Raw genomic sequence first — 20,418 nt, 5'->3', positions numbered from 1 at the left:
GTATGCGTCCTTTTTGTAACTGCTCGTAAAAATGGAGAGTTTTGTAAAATAAAGTGTGTGAACTGTGTTCTAAAACAAGAATCTTCAAAACTTAGCAGAGAAAAGTCAGTATTTGCTATAAGGAACGTCTGAGTTCTTCCAAATTATTGCCCGCGAGCAATGATTCAGCGTTTTCTGGGTTTTCTATGTAACATTCCGCCGCTGTTATTATGTATATATATATATATATATATATATATATATATATATATATATATAATATATATATATATATATATATATATATATATATATATATATATATATTTATATATATACTTACACATACACATATAAACATACATACACACACACACACACACACACACACACACACACACATATATATATATATATATATATATATATATCCTCTATATATACATTGCCATCCCATAATGAGTTTTGTGTTTTAGCAAAAACTGGAAAACAGAATTTATCGTTTCTGCGGTTCTGGCTTCATTACTGGCAGTTGTTTTGCTACTGATTCTCATATTATTCTTACTCTCCAAGTACTGCATCAGGACTCCACCAAACAAAATAGAAAATGCGTGAATCCAACAGCAAGGTCTGTTACTTTTAAAGTAATCCCGCCTCCTCCCCCCCCCCCCCCCCCCCGGGGTTCGCGGGTTGTTCGAATTTCTTCCGATTCGACACTTCAACATTACAAAATGCAAATATATGCAAAAATGCGATTGATTTTTATAAATTTGGCTTTTATATAAATTTTACTCTAAATAATTTAGCAACAATCTTTCGTTTAAACAAAAAATTTAATTTCTAGAGAAATTTTGCGCGGAAAGCGTACAAAAAAGGTAGCTGTTGAATGCCTTTTAGCTGTGATATTTAGCGATTAATTTACCGTTTATCAATTTTAAACGCATATATGCATAGATGTTAGTTAAAAGATATGCTTTCAAGTTTATACTTATACCGATGTAAAGTTAGCGCGTCAACGGCACAGATTTTGACTACCTTAGTAAAATTGTAATGGTTATTCTGCAAGATTTTGCTTATGAAATTATTAAGCTGGGAGGTGAAAATTCCAGCAAAACCAACAATTCGCTGTAGGCGTTCACAATGTCACACTATAACAGAGATTGCCTAAGCACTTGAAGTGTATGGAAGTTCCAAAGTGGAATTAACTTGAAGTCCCCAAACCCAGTTTAAACTTAATGTCAAATTTGCAATTATTTATAAAGAAATTTGCAAACTTTGTAAGGATCTATTCTGTTTTGCCCCCCCCCCCCCCAGCTTAATGAGCATAAATCTTTTACGACACCCAGGCGCACGTGCTATTTTCTTACACATTAACCTGCTATATAACAACATATAATTTATATAATTTGTAACTGGGGGGGGGGGGGGGGGGAGGAGAGGCAAAACAGATTAGATCGCCCTTGATCCCTTTGTAAGATAATGCATTAATTTTACAAATATTTGCAAACAGGTCTGAGTATTTTTTTGTCCCTTATCGTTCGTAGTTGGCCTTGTAGGGTGATCTTACCACACATTTCAATTGAACGAACTCGACCGACCGTTTGCAAATTTTTGCAAACTTAACATTATCTCGCAAAAATTTGCAAATTTGACCTTCCGAAGAGATAATTTGCTATTTTTTTTACAAATTTGTCGTTATCGAGCAAAAAATTGTAAATGTTTGCAAATTTGGCATTAGTTTTGAACAGGTGATAACAGTGGGAAAGAAGTGCAAACAACTCAGCAATCGCTATGTCTGCGTACAGCGGTGTAAAGTACAAGAATGTACTTACTACCCTCAATTGAATGCATTTCCGGACGTTTTCCAATGTTCATTTTTGGACCCACTTATCAGCCCGGAACGAATTTAAAGTATTAATTGGTGTTTCTCCAGTGAAACACGCGTTTTGAATTGACAAATCAGTACTGATCACGTCTCAAGTCTGTTTCAAGTCCTGAGACTTATGGCAACTTGCCACGACTTAAGACTTGATTCAAGACGTGCCGAGTCTAAGAAGTGACATGATCAGGGCTCTGATACAGTACTGATTAGAGACTTCGAATTTCGCTGAATCAGTACTTAAAAACACTTGACGTTCATTTTGGGAGTTCTTTGCCTTCAAAAGCGCAGATTGGAGATGGCATCAAAATCTGGATCTTTTCCGTTTGTTCCCCTAGTACGTTATGCTCCCCCAGTTAAAGAGCACGTGCCATTACATAATAAATCATTATGTAAAATATGGCACGTGCGGTGCACCCAAAAAGCTGGGGGGGGGCACAAACAGAAAAGATCCCCAACTGCAATAAACTCCGTCGATTCGTTTTACAGAATGCCCGCAACAAGACATTACCTAATGAAACATTATGCTTTCAAATTGCAACCAAATTGCTCACAGAAGCAAACAGCTCCAATTTTGGCTCTGTCTTTCTCCAGTTACTGTACTGTGTGCTAAGAAATTATCCGGCTTTGTTTGTGTTTCTTCTTCAAAGAAAATACAGCGTTTCTTTGCAAACAAGTACAACAATAGAGGAAAAAAATTGTTTCTTGTGTTTAATGGATGAACATACGTGACACCAGTGATCATAAATAGAAAATTTACCACGAATGCTGGCAAAAACACTCATAGCACACTTCCCCATTCACACCAAACAATATAATTTCCTTAGCCCCAGTTGACTTCAACTCGGAAGTTTCTACTTAAAATGGAATACAATGTGCTTGTAACAAACAATGACAGCAGAGCTCAAAGAAAACCAACTTCAAGAATCTTGCAAGATAGCCATCTTCTTGCACGATCTTGCATGATAACTATTTTTCGCCATTAAATTTTTGATCTATCTACGGCCCCGAACTTGGTAAAAAATTATCCGATCTGACTTTACAGAATCTAATTTTTGTACCTTTTGTTTGCGCTGGGTTAAATTTGAAGCAGTGGTTGCGCGACTCTGTTTGAATTCAATGAGAACTTCTAGCATTTATCGAGAACCACCAAGCGGTTCGAGATATTCAGTCAGAATTTTGAAGTGACTTCTGCAGAGTCAGCTAACCATGCTTGAAACAGGGAACGCGTAGGTTTTAAAATGACAAAAGTCAACGAAATTCAACTTCTGGCTAAGTAGGAATTTCTGGCATTTTAATTTCTGGCACTGCAGACTTTCGGCATTTTAAAATGTGCACGTGAGTGTTTTAAGTATAGTTCAGGTAACTTAGGTTTTATATCATGCCAGTGGAAATAAAATCAAGAATACTTTAGGATCCAATTTGTCTAAACTTTTTTGGAAATTATTTTATGTATGCCGATAAAACAGATCTGTATGCACGCTGGCAAAAGGTTTTAACGCGGCAAACATCAGCAATTATCTTTAGAACTCTCGAATGTAATGTTTGTTAATTCTGTCTTTAGGAAAGAAGTCGGAGATGTCCGTTTAAAGATGATGAGCTCTTCTTTCTGTGACCAACATTCGCTTGGAAGGGACAAAAACTTCATCGAAAAACTTTTAATTGACAGCTAATATATTTTGTTCCACAGAAAATTTTTTTTCAAGGCTAAAAACTGGGTCTCATAAAGATTCTCTTATTCCAATGCTTTTGTATTCAAATGACGCTTTTTAAACTTGTGCCATAGTTGTAAAAATGTAAGATTAATTATGTGCTATTGATGTATATAAAAATGAAATTTTGATCCATTACTGTTCTTCTGTCGTTATTATCCTTGTCTATCCAACATGTGCAATGCAGCAATTTTTTTTGAATTTTCATTCTCACTAATCTCAATTTTCGCTAATCGCAAGTCTAGCAGTCCTAATTCAGAACTATGATTATAACACATTTTGGACTTATCAATCTTGTACAAGTCTTGACCAAGACTTGGCAAGCTCAATCCAAACCTTGGCCGCGACTTGGCTAGTCTTAAGTTCTCTGGTTTTACTCAAGTATTATGTATGATAGTCTCCCGCAAACCTATTAGGAAAAAGTTACCTCCAAATTTTTAAATTATTTAAAAATTAAAGTTAAGAAAACTTATAAAAGGAATTTCATTTGACCTTCAACCTGAAATTTTTGAAAAAAAATAGTTTAATAGGAGCAGATGACTTTAAGTAACGAATTTTTAATAGCTAGAAAAAGACACAGTTACTTGAGCTTATGAAAAAAAAAGCAAAATTGACTTTAGGAAATTTTTAAATATTTGTTGGAATGATCTTTTACCACCAAATATTTCTCCTACCAAATATTTTCAAATGAAACCCGGATTTTAAGTAGGGATTTGTTAAAAATGGAAACAAGAAAATTACTTTTTTTTTTACAGTTCTCAACATTTCCAGAGTTTATACAAAACTCGCTCTAGCTTGAATCTTTGTTGCCTTTGAACAATTTTTGCCATATAGAAGAACTGAGAGCATTTCTCGTAAGAGTTATCCAAAGGAAAAATAATCAAGGCAATTGAGAAGATATTGAAAGCCATTTTGGTGAGTAGGTTGCGATATTCTTGAGGATAACAAACAGGTTGCTCTAATTTCGAATTGATTTTGTTGACTAGCGCTTTGGCTATGTAATTTACCCATGATGAGGACACACCCAAACACTTCTAAAATCTTAGCAAGATCCACAAGACTTGTCAGACCTTTCCAAGATCTTGGCTAGGAATTTGGCGTTCTTGCATGAGCTTGAAAACGTTTGGCTGGGACTTTGGCTAAGTAATTTACCCATTGTAAGGACATACGCAAGCACTTTCAAGATCATAGCAAGATCCACAAGACTTGTCAGACCTTTGCAAGATCTTCGCTAGGAATTTGACATTTTTGCATGAGCTTGAAAATGTTTTGCTGGGTCTTCCAAGATCTTTCAAGAGATCATGTAGGTTTTTAAAAAATTTCCATCAACTTCGGGAGACCTCAATTGGACTTCAAAAGGCTCGAGGCTTGTCAATAATCAGGAAAATTTCTGTAGGATGAAAGAGACGAATTATCAAGATGATGTGGGGAGCTGAGAGGAACTCTTAGAGGAACTGAGATCAGTTCTCGTAAGAGTTATCTAAAGGAAATCTAATCAAGGCAATTGAGAAGATATGTAAAGCCATTTTGGTCAGTAGGTTGCGATATCATTAAGAATAACAAAGAAAGTTGCTCCAACTTCTACTTGGTTTTTTTGATTAGCGCTTTGGCTATGTAATTTGCTCATTGTAAGGACACACGCAAACACTTCCAAGATCTTAGTAATATCCACAACAAGACTTGTCAGACTTTTCCGTGATCTTGGCTAGGGTTTTGACGTTCTTGCATGAGCTTGAAAACGTTTAACTGGGACTTTCAAGATCGTAAAGGGATTGTGTAGGTTTTTCAAAAAAATTCAATAACTTCGGGAGACCTCAATTGGACTTCAACAGGCTCGAGGCTTGTCAATAATCAGGAAAATTTCTGTAGGATGAAAGAAATGAATTATCAAGATGATGCGGGGAACTCAAAGGAACTCTTAGAGGAACTGAGAGCAGTTCTCGTAAGAGTTATCTAAAGGAAATCTAATCAAGGCAATTGAGAAGATATGTAAAGCCATTTTGGTCAGCAGGTTGCGATATCCTTAAGGAAAACAAATAAGTTTCTCCAATATTGACTTGGTTTTTTTTGATTAGTGCTTTGTCTATGTAATTTTCCCTTTGCAAGGACACACGCAAGCACTTTCAAGATCGTAGTAAGATCCACAAGACGTGTCAGACTTTTCCAAGATCTTGGCTAGGGTTTTGACGTTCTCGCATGAGCTTGAAAACGTTTGGCTGGGACTTCCAAGATCGTAAAGGGATTGTGTAGGTTTTTCAAAAAAATTCAATAACTTCGGGAGACCTCAATTGGACTTCAACAGGCTCGAGGCTTGTCAATAATCAGGAAAATTTCTGTAGGATGAAAGAAATGAATTATCAAGATGATGCGGGGAACTCAAAGGAACTCTTAGAGGAACTGAGAGCAGTTCTCGTAAGAGTTATCTAAAGGAAATCTAATCAAGGCAATTGAGAAGATATGTAAAGCCATTTTGGTCAGCAGGTTGCGATATCCTTAAGGAAAACAAATAAGTTTCTCCAATATTGACTTGGTTTTTTTTGATTAGTGCTTTGTCTATGTAATTTTCCCTTTGCAAGGACACACGCAAGCACTTTCAAGATCGTAGTAAGATCCACAAGACGTGTCAGACTTTTCCAAGATCTTGGCTAGGGTTTTGACGTTCTCGCATGAGCTTGAAAACGTTTGGCTGGGACTTCCAAGATCGTAAAGGGATTGTGTAGGTTTTTCAAAAAAATTCAATAACTTCGGGAGACCTCAATTGGACTTCAACAGGCTCGAGGCTTGTCAATAATCAGGAAAATTTCTGTAGGATGAAAGAAATGAATTATCAAGATGATGCGGGGAAATCAAAGGAACTCTTAGAGGAACTGAGAGCAGTTCTCGTAAGAGTTATCTAAAGGAAATCTAATCAAGGCAATTGAGAAGATATGTAAAGCCATTTTGGTCAGCAGGTTGCGATATCCTTAAGGAAAACAAATAAGTTTCTCCAATATTGACTTGGTTTTTTTTGATTAGTGCTTTGTCTATGTAATTTTCCCTTTGCAAGGACACACGCAAGCACTTTCAAGATCGTAGTAAGATCCACAAGACGTGTCAGACTTTTCCAAGATCTTGGCTAGGGTTTTGACGTTCTCGCATGAGCTTGAAAACGTTTGGCTGGGACTTCCAAGATCGTAAAGGGATTGTGTAGGTTTTTCAAAAAAATTCAATAACTTCGGGAGACCTCAATTGGACTTCAACAGGCTCGAGGCTTGTCAATAATCAGGAAAATTTCTGTAGGATGAAAGAAATGAATTATCAAGATGATGCGGGGAACTCAAAGGAACTCTTAGAGGAACTGAGAGCAGTTCTCGTAAGAGTTATCTAAAGGAAATCTAATCAAGGCAATTGAGAAGATATGTAAAGCCATTTTGGTCAGCAGGTTGCGATATCCTTAAGGAAAACAAATAAGTTTCTCCAATATTGACTTGGTTTTTTTTGATTAGTGCTTTGTCTATGTAATTTTCCCTTTGCAAGGACACACGCAAGCACTTTCAAGATCGTAGTAAGATCCACAAGACGTGTCAGACTTTTCCAAGATCTTGGCTAGGGTTTTGACGTTCTCGCATGAGCTTGAAAACGTTTGGCTGGGACTTCCAAGATCGTAAAGGGATTGTGTAGGTTTTTCAAAAAAATTCAATAACTTCGGGAGACCTCAATTGGACTTCAACAGGCTCGAGGCTTGTCAATAATCAGGAAAATTTCTGTAGGATGAAAGAAATGAATTATCAAGATGATGCGGGGAAATCAAAGGAACTCTTAGAGGAACTGAGAGCAGTTCTCGTAAGAGTTATCTAAAGGAAATCTAATCAAGGCAATTGAGAAGATATGTAAAGCCATTTTGGTCAGCAGGTTGCGATATCCTTAAGGAAAACAAATAAGTTTCTCCAATATTGACTTGGTTTTTTTTGATTAGTGCTTTGTCTATGTAATTTTCCCTTTGCAAGGACACACGCAAGCACTTTCAAGATCATAGTAAGATCCACAAGACGTGTCAGACTTTTCCAAGATCTTGGCTAGGGTTTTGACGTTCTCGCATGAGCTTGAAAACGTTTGGCTGGGACTTCCAAGATCGTACAAGAGATCATGTAGGTTTTTCAAAAAAATTTCCGTCGACTTCGGGAGACCTCAATTGGACTTCAAAAGGCTCGAGGCTTGTCAATAATCAGGAAAATTTCTGTAGAATGAAAGAGACGAGCTATCAAGATGATGTGGGGAACTGAGAGGAACTCTTAGAGGAACTGAGAGCAGTTCTCGTAAGAGTTATCTAAAGGAAATCTAATCAAGGCAATTGAGAATTTATGTAAAGCCATTTTGGTCAGCAGGTTGCGATATCCTTAAGGATAACAAATAAATTTCTCCAATATTGACTTGTTTTTTTTTATTAGCGCTTTGGCTATGTAATTTTTCCTTTGCAAAGACACACGCAATCACTTCCAAGATCTTAGTGAGATCCACAAGAGGTTTCAGACCTTTCCAAGATCTTGGCTAGGATTTTGACGTTCTCGCATGAGCTTGAAAACGTTCGGCTGGGACTTCCAAGATCGTACAAGAGATCATGTAGGTTTTTCAAAAAATTTCCGTCGATTTCGGGAGACCTCAATTGGACTTCAAAAGGCTCCAGGCTTGTCAATAATGAGGAAAATTTCTGTAGAATGAAAGAGACGAATTATCAAGATGATGCGGGAAACTAAAAAGAATTCTTAGAGGAACTGAGAGCAGTTCTCGTAAGAATTATCTATTGAAAACCTAATCAAGGCAATTGAGAAGTTATGTAAACCATTTTGGTCAGCAGGTTGCGATATCCTTAAGGATAACAAATAAGTTTCTCCAATATTGACTTGGTTTTTTTTATTAGCTCTTTGGCTATGTAATTTTTCCTTTGCAGGGACACACGCAATCACTTCCAAGATCTTAGTGAGATCCACAAGACGTGTCAGACCTTTCCAAGATCTTGGCTAGGATTTTGATGTTCTCGCATGAGCTTGAAAAACGTTTGGCTGGGACTTCCAAGATCGTACAAGAGATCAAGTAGGTTTTTCAAAAAATTTTCGTCGACTTCGGGAGACCTCAATTGGACTTCAAAAGGCTCGAGGCTTGTCAATAATCAGGAAAAATTCTGTAGGATGAAAGAGATGAATTATCAAGATGATGCGGGGAACTGAAAGGAACTCTTAGAGGAACTGAGATCAGTTCTCGTAAGAATTATCTAAAGGAAATCTAATCAAGGCAATTGAGAATTTATGTAAAGCCATTTTGGTCAGCAGGTTGCGATATCCTTAAGGATAACAAATAAATTTCTCCAATATTGACTTGTTTTTTTTATTAGCGCTTTGGCTATGTAATTTTTCCTTTGCAAAGACACACGCAATCACTTCCAAGATCTTAGTGAGATCCACAAGAGGTTTCAGACCTTTCCAAGATCTTGGCTAGGATTTTGACGTTCTCGCATGAGCTTGAAAACGTTCGGCTGGGACTTCCAAGATCGTACAAGAGATCATGTAGGTTTTTCAAAAAATTTCCGTCGATTTCGGGAGACCTCAATTGGACTTCAAAAGGCTCGAGGCTTGTCAATAATCAGGAAAATTTCTGTAGGATGAAAGAGACGAATTATCAAGATGATGTGGGGAACTGAGAGGAACTCTTAGAGGAACTGAGATCAGTTCTCGTAAGAATTATCTAATGAAAACCTAATCAAGGCAATTGAGAAGTTATTTAAACCATTTTGGTCAGCAGGTTGCGATATCCTTAAAGATAACAAATAAGTTTCTCCAATATTGACTTGGTTTTTTTTATTAGCTCTTTGGCTATGTAATTTTTCCTTTGCAGGGACACACGCAATCACTTCCAAGATCTTAGTGAGATCCACAAGACGTGTCAGACCTTTCCAAGATCTTGGCTAGGATTTTGATGTTCTCGCATGAGCTTGAAAAACGTTTGGCTGGGACTTCCAAGATCGTACAAGAGATCAAGTAGGTTTTTCAAAAAATTTTCGTCGACTTCGGGAGACCTCAATTGGACTTCAAAAGGCTCGAGGCTTGTCAATAATCAGGAAAAATTCTGTAGGATGAAAGAGATGAATTATCAAGATGATGCGGGGAACTGAAAGGAACTCTTAGAGGAACTGAGAGCAGTTCTCGTAAGAGTTATCTTAAGGAAATCTAATCAAGGCAATTGAGAAAATATGTAAAGCCATTTTGGTCAGCAGGTTGCGATATCCTTAGGGATAACAAATAAGTTTCTCCAATATTGACTTGGTTTTTTTGATTAGCGCTTTGTCTATGTAATTTTCCCTTTGCAAGCACTTTCAAGATCTTAGTAAGATCAACAAGACGTGTCAGACCTTTCCAAGATCTTGGCTAGGATTTTGACGTTCTCGCCTGAGCTTGAAAACGTTTGGCTGGGACTTCCGAGATCGTACAAGAGATCATGTAGGTTTTTTAAAAAAATACCATCAACTTCGGGAGACCTCAATTGGACTTCAAAAGGCTCGAGGCTTGTCAATAATCAGGAAAATTTCTGTAGGATGAAAGAGACGAATTATCAAAATGATGTGGGGAACTGAGAGAAACTCTTAGAGGAACTGAGAGCAGTTCTCGTAAGAGTTATCTAAAGGAAATCTAATCAAGGCAATTGAGAAGATATGTAAAGCCATTTTGGTCAGTAGGTTGCGATATCCTTAAGAATAACAAAAAAGTTGCTCCAATTTCTATTTGGTTTTGTTGATTAGCGCTTTGGCTATGTAATTTGCCCATTGTAGGGACACACGCAAACACTGCCAAGATCTTTGTAATATCCACAACAAGACTTGTCAGACTTTTCCGTGATCTTGGCTAGGATTTTGACGTTCTTGCATGAGCTTGAAAACGGTTGGCTGGGACTTCCAAGATCTTGCAAGAGATCATGTAGGTTTTTCAAAAAATGTTGTCAACTTCGGGAGACATCAATTGGGCTTGTAAATACTTGAGGCTAGGCAATAATCAGAAAATTTCTGTAGGATGAAACAGACGAATTATCAAGTTGATGTGGGTGGGTTGTCCCACTGAGTGATCTGTTAATCGGGTTTCAGGAAGAATTGGGGGGGGGCTTGGGAGGGAGCTGAGTTCATTGTTTCCACAACTCTCGGTTCAGTGTTAGCAGTAAGAGTGTCGCTGTCTATCGGAGGTTTTGTGTTGTACAAATACTACACCAAGGCTCCAAGCAATCGAGTTCAGATTTTGTGATTAAAAAAGTGGGTTTTGTTATAAAAGAGTTTTATACTGATTATACTAAAACGGTGAAAATGTCGACACCAACCAACAATATTTCGACCACAAAGCACAATGAATTTCCCATACAACTAATCTAATTAAGATTTCCAGCTTTTCTCGAGTTCAATTTGCTTGTTTTCTTTGAGATGATCGGTGAAGCCGTACAAACATGCACGCAGCTATTTCAGGCCTACTCAGAAAAAAATCGGTCATTATAGGTTATTGGTTCGTTTTTACAATTTTGCTCTTTTTAACTTCGTTTTTGACAGAGTAAATATTAATGCAAAATTTTTTCTCAAAGTAATTTAGCGTAGTCTTTGCTCATATTCTTTATGGAGGCAGATTTTGTAAGCTTTCTTGAAGTTTTTCCAAAATGATTTTTCGGTTCTTTGCCTTCTGAGTTTATGTAGTCAGAAAAATTATACTGAGCCCGGTTCTTTGAGGTTTTTTCTTTTTGTAAAAACCAACAATGATCGTTTCGGCGACATTAACGCAAGGAATTATTAACGAATCGTTAGTTGAATGCTAAATTGAATTTGATTGACAGTTCTCGTTGCTTTTCCTGACTCATTTGTCTTTTGAAATAAAAAAAACTTACTTCAAGCGCCAATTATATTTTACTGCTCTATTGTCCTTAAAACAAAAACTTTGGTTTTCAAAACGTAAAACCAAAAAATTCTACAGTTTCTATGCCAATTCTTCAAATTGTATCTCATTATTTTTGAAACTAGTTTTTTGTTTGGTCCAAGATCTTAGCAAGATCCACATCAAGACATGTCAGGTTTTTCCAAGACCTTGGCTAGGATTTTGGCGGTCTTGCATTAGCTTGAAAACGTTTGGCTGGGACTTCCAAGATCTTGCAATAGATCAGGTTGGTTTTTCAAAAATTTTTGGGAGACCTCAATTGGGCTTGTAAAGGCTCGAGGCCTGTCAATAATCAGGAAAATTTCTGTAGGATGAAACACGAATTATCAAGATGATGTGGGTTGTCTCACTGAGTGATCTGTTGTTCGGGTTTTAGGAAGAATTGGGGGGGGGGGGCTGAGTTCATCCTTTCCACCACTCTCGGTTCAGTGTTGGCAGTAGGAGTGTCGCTGTCTATCGGAAGGTTTGTGTTGTACAAATACTATACCAAGGCTCCAAGCAATTGAGTGCAGATTTTGTGATTAAAAAAGTGGGTTTTGTTATTAAAGAGTTTTATACTGATTATACTAAAACGGTGAAAACGTTGACACCAACCAACAATATTTCGACCACAAAGCACAATGAATTTCCCATACAACTAATCTAATTAAGATTTCCAGCTTTTCTCGAATTCAATTTGCTTGTTTTCTTTGAGATGATCGGTGAAGCCGTAAAAACACGCACGCAGCACTTTCAGGCCTACTCAGAAAAAAATCGGTAATGATAGGTTATTGGTTCGTTTTTACAATTTTGCTCTTTTTAACTTCGTTTGTGACAGAGTAAATATTAATGCGAAATTTTTTCTCAAAGTAAATTAGCGTAGTCTTTGCTCATATTCACTATGGAGTCAGATTTTGTAAGCTTTCTTGAAATTTTTTCAAAATAATTTTTTAAGTCTTTGCCGTCTGAGTTCTTGTAGTCAAAAAATTATGCTGTGCCCGGGTTTTTGAGGTTTTTTCCCTTTGTAAAAATCAACAATGATTGTTTCGGCGACATTAACACAAGGAATTATTAACGAATCTTTAGTTTAATGTTAACTTGAATTTGATTGACAGTTCTCGTTGCTTTGCCTGACTCACTTGTCTTTTGAATTAAAAAAAGCTAACTTCAAACGTTAATTATTTTTTACAGGTCTGTTGTCTTCATAACAAAAAACATTGGTTAAAAAAACATAAACACCAAAAAATCTACAGTCTATATGCTACTTTCTAAAATTATATTTCATTATTTTGAAACTAATTTTTTGTTTATTGGACGCAACACGTTCAATTTTCATTTTCCACGATTGTCAATTATTAGATTCAGTCTCTTGAAATGTATTTCAGAAGTTGTCCTGCTATGTCATTTTCCTTTCTGAACACCTCATTCATCGCCGCCATATAAACTGATGAAGCCTTACAAATGCGGCCAATATTTCTACAGTTTTTAGGCTCACTATTTATTGGTTTTATACGGCGCCTTCAAAAACAAAACAATCGCATATGAAAGTCTTTTCCGAAGTTTGTATCATGAGTTCAAAACATCTAATCATTGCAACTTTAGTACATTTTTTTGTTATGGGCAAGGTCTAAGAGCACTTTATTTCAATTAGACATTGTAACGGCGGCTCTCCTATCAAAGTCAAGGAGAACTTTACACCGCCCAGTTCGTCTCAGCGGGTTGAAATCTGTCCGGATATTGTGTTTTTGCAGTTAACTTTTGTGAACTTTATTATCCGCTATACTCTAGAATGCCGTTGCATTACTAGATACTCAACAACTTCCAATAACTAATCGTTCTGCTTTGCTGAATAACAAACTTGTTTCAAAAAATCAAATTTTGCTTGAGTTTTGGTTAATAACTCAAATTATAAATCGAAAATGCAAAACCCCTTATATGCAGCTCTAGGTAACTGTCCTAGCGACTGGTTAGAATAAACAATTTCTATCTCGCAATGTTTTAATGTTCTGGGCAACTTTTTCCCGATAATCAAAGTTGACAAATGTAACCAAATTCGCACTTTAATCAAAGTTATCAAAGGTAAACAAACTCGCACTTTGTGCTTTTCAGCGCTCTAAATTGCTCAATAGCGCAATTTGTGAACTTTGCCAGGCTTCTTTAAAACCAGTAAAAGAAACTGATTTTATGCTTAAGACATAGTTTCTCTTACTTAAAAACTTTGTTCCCTAGAAAGAAAGTTTTGAGAATATCAAAGTTAATTCTCTTTTCACCAGTCAAAGTAAAGTTAGAATTGTACAAGCACTAATATGATCTACAGGAACAAGACACGATAACAAGTAGTTTTCAACTCAAAGAAGTGTGGTTGAATACGCACTGTATGTGAGTTTAATAAGACAAAATTAACGACTGTCAACTGATTTCTGGTAGTTTTTCAAGCTCCTTTTACGCTTCTAGTCACGTGGACTTGCTTGTCAATTTCAACTGTTGATTGGTTGTAGATAATAATGTCGACAGAATGAGAACACTTTTCCATGACGTCACTTCTTCAGTGTAAATTTGATGTCATGGGAAGTTTGTTAACCATGTAGAAGTTTTGGTCGAATATTCTGTATTAATAACAGGTCGATTCGCAATCCAATCGCAAAGAATCTGATGCAATACTGTTAAGTCGTAGTATTGTTTCGCTGGTGGTTAAGGTAATTTGAGTTTGACTTTCGCTTTATGTATGACGATTGTGTACTAATAATAGTTGCTAAATATTAATGTTGAACTAAGTGAACAAATCCGTATGGCTTCAGTAGAATGTTGCATTAATATTTGTTCTTCATGTTATTCTATCTTTAATGCTTGAAATGGCCTTGAAGCGCTATTCAATTTTATTTCTGAGTTATTGTGCTCAGCCGCGATATCGCGAGCCCTGTTTTCCATTGTGAAAACATCTTTTCCAGGTAGTACTGGGGCGAGCTTCACTACTGGTCTCTTGTACACTCCGTCGTTCGTTTGAATTATCGCCGATCGAATCACACCGTCAGGCCCACCGATGGTCTCCGTAACCCGACTTAGATTGTAATATCCACGTTTATTGCTTTCTTTGATCAACCAAACGCGATCGCCTTCTTTAAGGTTTTCATTTGCTGCAGATCGCCATTTTTGCGGATTTGTCAGAGCTGGCAGATATTCTTCACTAAATTTGTCCCATATGAGATTTGCATAGGCTTGAGTTTGTCTAAAGAGTTTTCGATGATCAACAAATTCTTCCACGCATGGTAGGTAGGGTAAGCAGACGTTGTTGTTGCCAAGCAAGAAGGGATTGGGGGTCAAGGATTCTAAGTCATTAATGTCCGAAATGATTGGGGTCAACGGTCTTGCGTTCAAAGTCTGCTCAACAATACACATCGTTGTTGTAAGAACGTCCTCGGTGACTGATCTGTTCCCCAACACCGCATACACGGCTTTCTTGCAACTTCTCGCCAACCGTTGCCATACTCCTCCAAAGTGAGGTGCTGCGGGTGGGTTGAACTTCCATCTGATTCCTCGTTGATTTAGATGTTCTTCGATCCCTTCTTTGATCCATGCCGCAACGTACTCTGCGAACTCTCTTTCAGCTCCAACAACGTTTGTCCCATTGTCACTGATGACTGTACTTGGAATGCCTCTTCGTGCAATAAATCTCATTATTGCATTGAGACAACTATCTGTGTCTAACTTGGGTACAACTTCTATATGCACCGCTCTCATAGTTAGACATGTGAAAAGAAAACACCATCGCTTTTCATTTCTTCTCCCAACCTTCACAATGAAAGGGCCCAAGTAGTCAACTCCAACATTTGTAAAGGCTGTTGAAGCATCTAACCGCTCTTCGGGTAGATCTGCCGTTACTGATGCTATCGTTTGTGCTCTGCCCTTTCTGCAGTTGACGCACTTGTTCTTCATTGATCTTAAGGCGTTCCGTATGCATAGGATCCACATCTTCTGCTGAACAATGTTTCTTACATGCTCAGTGCCTTCGTGTTGATTATCTTTGTGCTCGTTTCGCAAGAATAACTCAAACACGTGATGTTTCCAATGTAACAGTATGGGATGCTTTGCATTGAAGTCCAATTGACTTCTGCCTATTCTGCTTCTGGCTCGAATAAGTCGTTCTTCATCCAGGAAGGGGGAGAATTGTAGAATTTTGCTGCCTTTTGGAATTTACTTTTCAACTTTCAGACATTTCATCTCTTCACCAAACTGTTCTTGCTGTAGTAACTTGAAGATTGTTGCCTTTGCTTTTTCTCTTTCTTCAATGTTGACTACAAGTGTTGCTGGTTTGTGTTTGTTCAATGCTCGCTGTACGTATGCCACTGTTTTTACTAGTCTGTTAAAATTACTGAATCGTTCCCACTGAATAACAGCTTTATTCTCTTCAGCCTGTATCATGAAGACTGATGAGGGTATCCTCTCTTCATCTTTTGCAAAGATTAGGTTCACTTGCTTTGGCCATTGACTCTCTGGTCGCTTCAACCAGGCCAGCCCATTGAGCCACTCACTTCTTTTGAGTTCCTCAATGGTGATTGCTCTGGTGCCAAGGTCCGCTGGGTTGTTAATACCGCTGACATGTTTCCACTGTGAAACATCAGTTGTATCTAGTATCTCAGCCACTCGATTGGCCACAAACACTTGTTGTTTACGGTGGGAACTGTGTATCCACTGCAATACTGTAGTCGAGTCTGAACAAAAACTGCAACTATTGATCTTCATTTCATGTTCCTTGACTATCTGTTCTTTCAGCCTCACTGCCATGACTCCCGCTTGCAATTCCAATTGCGGTATTGATAGATGCCTCATCGGTGCCACTCTGCATTTTTCAATAACAAATGCTAAGTCAGTTGACTATTTTTTGGTTGTGAACGTAGATAGGCCACTGCACACATCGTGTCTTTAGATGCGTCAGCAAACACATCAAGCTCGGTTTTATCCCACTTTCTGTTGAAGTATCTTCTATCGATGCTTGTTTCAGCCACTATTGGAAGTTGTTCTTTCCATCTCACAAAATTTTTCTTCTTCTCTCGGCTCCACTTCGTTGTCCCAATTCTGCCCATTCCTAGTCCAGATGCCTTATAGAAGTAGTCTCATGTGAACACTGAACGGAGCAAACAATCCGATCGGATCGAATACTGAAGATACCAATGACAAAATTTACCTCTGAGTTATAGGTGCCTCAACTTCCTTGTTTGTACCTCTTCATACTTGAAGACTGTCATCAATAATGGTCCATTGTAGTCCTAGCACTGAGGATCGCTCCTTATTGGGTTCCACTTCGACTTGCTTCGTGTTGCTGATTGACTTCAAATCTTCAGGGGTTGCTTTGGTAACTGCTTCGATATTGCTTATCCACTTCTTCAGTTCAATTCCATGACGTGAGAGAAGAGGCTGTAGTTGATTGAAGACTTCAATTGCTTGCTCAGGGTTTTCTACCGATTTGATGAAATCGTCCGTGTAGAAGTTGTTTTGTATTGCCTTTGCTGCAATTGGATACTCTTACTCTTTTTCGTTGTCCAGTCCTACTTGCTTGAGAGCATAGTTTGCACAAGTTGGAGAACTTTTACCTCCAAATACGTGACGCTGATATTCGTATACCTGAACATGTTCATTAGTCCTTGGGCGGCATAAGAACCTCAAGCAACTTCTATCCTGTTCGGGAACTTGCACTTGTAGAAACATCGATTCGATGTCAGCTGTCAGAGCTATCGGTCTTTAACGGAATCTGAATAACGTTCCAATCAACCCATATAGCAGATCAAGTCCGGCTGGTAGCTTGTCATTTAGGCATACTTCTTTGTACCTTGATGCAGCATTGCAAACACGTCTTACTTTGCCAGGCTTGTGCGGTTTAGCACTGGATGGTGTGGCAAATACCTTTCGTTCCCGAAGGTGCCTTTCACTTCGGAACTGTCCAAAATGTCTACGAATGTCTACATCTGTATCTATTGACTATTGATACAAGTTCTTCAGGTTTGGTCCCTTTGGAATCTTCGATCCAGTGAGTAAAGCTGACCCAAGGCTGAGCTGTAGTTGTTCGGTTGGTTTGGCTCTGGTTCACTACACAGCATTCCCACTTCGTACCGCTCGCCTGTAAACTTCGTCGTACTCTCTAGCATTTTTTGTGCCTGCAGCTTCTTCTTTGACTGACTGACGGCGTTGATTTTGTAAGCATAGGTTTCTATGTCCCACCAGGTTTGGGTATTCTCAGCCACTTTCACATTTTCGGTGAAGGCGAAATGACAAACATTTTGTCTTCTTTTGCCCGTCATGGGTCCACTGACCACCCATCCTAGCTCTGTTGGAGCGGCGAAAGGTTCACTTCGTGTTCCTATCTTATAGTCCAGTGAGCGCTGTAGCTCATAAGCATCTTGACCAAGGATGATGCCAACTTCCATCAAGTTGAAGCTTTTGTTGGGTAGAACACTCAAGTGATTGAAGCTTTGCCTCAGCTTGTTGTAGTTGTAGTTTGTTTTTCCCAAGGACATTGACGGGTGTGCAAATGCTTCGATTGAATTCACTTTCGAATGTAGTTCCTTTATTTCGAGAGGAACCTTTTCTGTCTTCCGATCCTTTGTTCCGTGTATACCAGCTATGTTGAGCGTCACATCGGTGCCTTGGGCTCGTAACTTCTCATGCAAACATTGATCGATCAATGAAACAATTGATCCACTGTCGAGGAAAGCATATGTGTTCAGCCTATGCCACCGCTCTGTATTGAGACACAAACTATCTGAAGAAAGCTAGTAACTTCGTTACTCTGGCTGATTGTTGCTGCGCTTACGTTGACTGCGTGATTGCCCTCGTCCACTTGGTTTTCTGAGTGTAGCAATCGGCTGTGCTTCTTGATGCATCCATTGATGCCGCACGCATTGACTTTACAATCTTTGATTGCATGTCCTTTGCCTAGACATCCGTAACATAATCGTTGCTTCCTCACTGCTGCGTACCGATCATTCATACTCATATTCCTGAGTAGTGGACAGTTCCATATTTTATGTGTGTCATCAGCTAGCTGACAGTAATCACTTTGCTTTTGATTCGTTTCTTTCACGTTCGAACTTGCACTAAAGTTCGGTGTTTTCGAAAACCGTTTGTCTCTATTTGTGCTTCTTCGTCTTCTTCTCTTCGTTCTCCTTTGAAAGCTGAAAACCCTTCGGTCACGAATGCTATCGAAGATAGCCACTTTTCTAACATAGTCAGATCAGGCCAATCTTCATCTTTATCATCAACATAGAACCACCACTTCTCTTTGAGAACTTGGGGTAGTTTATCTACTGCCATATACAGTGTCGAGCTCGATTGCAGATCACCAATCTGCTTGTACTTTTCGAGCAATTAAATTCATAAAGTTTGAAACAATAATTGAGAAATTGATCAGACCTGTTGAGTTGTGAGGTTTCAGCTGACTTGCTTTGCGAAGGCTCTCTAGTTGTGCATCAATAATCACATGAGGCCTTCCAAATTTCCTCTCCAGAATGCTCCATGCAGCACCATAGAACTGACCAGAATAGCCCAATCCAGAGATTGCTGACCTTGCCTTGCCTGTCAGTAGAGTCGTCAGATGGCTCATCTTCTCTGAGTCTAGTATTGGCCGTTGATCCACTGTAGCAATGAACATACTAGACCACTCCAGCCATTCGAGAGGGTTTCCGTCGAAGTTGTTCAACTTCAGCTTTGGTAGGTTACTACTACCTGAATAGCCAGTGTTGTATCGTAGTAGACCAGCTCTTGGGGGAAACATCTTGGTCTTCCACACTTGAGGATCGGTCTCTTGAACTGCGATATCGTGAGGAGTGACTATACCTGTTCATTTCAGGGACTAATTCGAAGCGAGTTGTTCATCGTTCTGGTGTTAGAAAATTGTCGATCCTGCTGGCCCACTCTGAGACATCTCTTTTCTTAGGGGTCCAGTTGAAGGGTGATTTGTCTCGAGCACCAGTTGATTGGGAAAGAGCATCATCGTTCTCTAATGCTGTTCTCTTCACTTTGCGCTCTAGCTCGCGCTCTTCCTCCAGTAGTTGGTACTTTGTTTCCAGTTCAATCATTTGCATTTCCAGCTCTAACCTCCTCCGCTCGAACCGTGCCTGTTCCAGTCGCATCCTTGTTTCGAATTCGATATCAAATTTCTTTATCCTTTCCTCGCGCCTTTGCTTTGCTGAAGATGTTTCCGAAGAATTTGCCCTCTCTTGGCCACTTGCTCACTTGCTGTTGCTCTATTTTGCACTGTTTGAGCAGCTGGTTTGTCCATTGGGTGGTTGTTATTGCTCTTGCTGTCGTTCACTGCTTGAGTTGTATTGCTTTGCTCTGCATTCGTTGCCGGTTGCGTGCCTTTGCTTATATATGCAAGCCAATGATAGGCCAAACTTGCTTTGCGCTTTCTTGCTTCTTTCAGATGTTCTTCAACGAAACTAGTTTGAGAGGGCACAAGCTTGTTTCGATGCTGCAGTTGCTTGGGTATTTCTTCCTCTAGAAGGTGAACAGTCTGTTGGTAGAGGACCTTTAATTTGTTGGGTCAATCTGAATCTTCAATTATTTTGTAGCCAGTCCCTGTTTTAGTGTTAACTTCTTCGAATAAATCTTGGACTTTATTGTCGTACCTTTGAGCTGTTGATTGACGCTCCTCTCTGATGGTTGTGCTCGAATCGTTTGTTGATGTTTGTTTTGTTTGTTCCTGTTAAGCGAGGTCAACTCTTAAACGTGTTTTGTGAATTGCACTCGCACCTTTCGCTCTGCCTCACTGGCGTTGCGCTGTTGATTCGTTTGATTTTCTTTGGGGGATGCCTTTGTCACTCTCCTCATCAGATTGGACAGCAGTTTGCCTTACACTGTCCGGGTCGGCGGTCCAAATGTAACGGCTGCTCTCCTATCAAAGTCAAGGAGAACTTTTCACCGCCCAGTTCGTTTCAGCGGT

The 20,418-nt window shown here is 38.8% G+C and overlaps 1 long non-coding RNA gene across 1 annotated transcript; it reads left to right on the top strand.

Moving 5' to 3' along the window:
- The first annotated feature begins 461 nt into the window (after window positions 1-461).
- LOC142354987 (uncharacterized) lies at window positions 462-3,711 on the top strand. Its single transcript, XR_012761146.1, has 2 exons — window positions 462-607; window positions 3,423-3,711. It is a non-coding gene; the product is annotated as an uncharacterized LOC142354987 (long non-coding RNA).
- Window positions 3,712-20,418: the final 16,707 nt, after the last annotated feature.

Source organism: Convolutriloba macropyga, unplaced genomic scaffold (genome assembly GCF_964194025.1).
Source record: "Convolutriloba macropyga unplaced genomic scaffold, txConMacr16.3 SCAFFOLD_3786, whole genome shotgun sequence".
In the NCBI taxonomy this organism is placed as follows: domain Eukaryota; kingdom Metazoa; phylum Xenacoelomorpha; order Acoela; family Convolutidae; genus Convolutriloba; species Convolutriloba macropyga.
Note: the sequence above shows the minus strand (reverse complement) of the source record. Positions and strands in the feature narration are given on the sequence as shown.